Genomic DNA, 714 nt, shown 5'->3' with positions numbered 1-714 from the left:
GGCTTACTTTACACAATATTATCTTATCTTTAGGAACTTATAACATATTCGATAGGATAACAATTCTTGATCGCTTAGCGATCATAACCAAAGCTTTTTGACAAAAATCAAAAATTTCATTGCAGTAACATAATTATTTAATAACCATTTCACAAGAAAATCATAAACACTAACCTAAGAAATGTACTTGTTTAAATTAAGAGCTATTGTACTTATTTCTAGGATAACTGACTATATTAGCACTTTATGCAATGAAACATCAATTTGCTTACTTAGATATTATTGCTTAGGCACACTTCCTCTAGGCAGAATCAAAGTTAATAATGAACCAAATATGGTAGCATAGCTCCCTTATTGTAAGAATTAATTGGTATTTTGATAAATTATTAACAATAGCCTCGACTGGTGCTAGTTGGTTGATACCATAGTTTCTCTTGTATATATATATAAAATAAAAATATATATATAATTGGAATCTCGGAATCGGCTCCAACAATTTTCATGAAATTTAGTATTTCAGGGCCGATAAATCGACCTAGCTAGGAATCATTCTCAGAAAATGTCTTTTTATTTGTGTTTTATCGATAATCGATAAACTGAAAAATATGACTCTTCCTGACATCTATTGGCGAATAATAATACTATTATGTGAACAACTAATTGTTTTAACGACCAGCAGATGGCGTTATTAAGTAACACGAAGTCAATGAGTGT

Source organism: Aricia agestis, chromosome 9 (genome assembly GCF_905147365.1).
Source record: "Aricia agestis chromosome 9, ilAriAges1.1, whole genome shotgun sequence".
Classification (NCBI taxonomy): domain Eukaryota; kingdom Metazoa; phylum Arthropoda; class Insecta; order Lepidoptera; family Lycaenidae; genus Aricia; species Aricia agestis.
The sequence above is the reverse complement of the archived record's forward strand: the minus strand, read 5'-3'. Positions refer to the sequence as shown.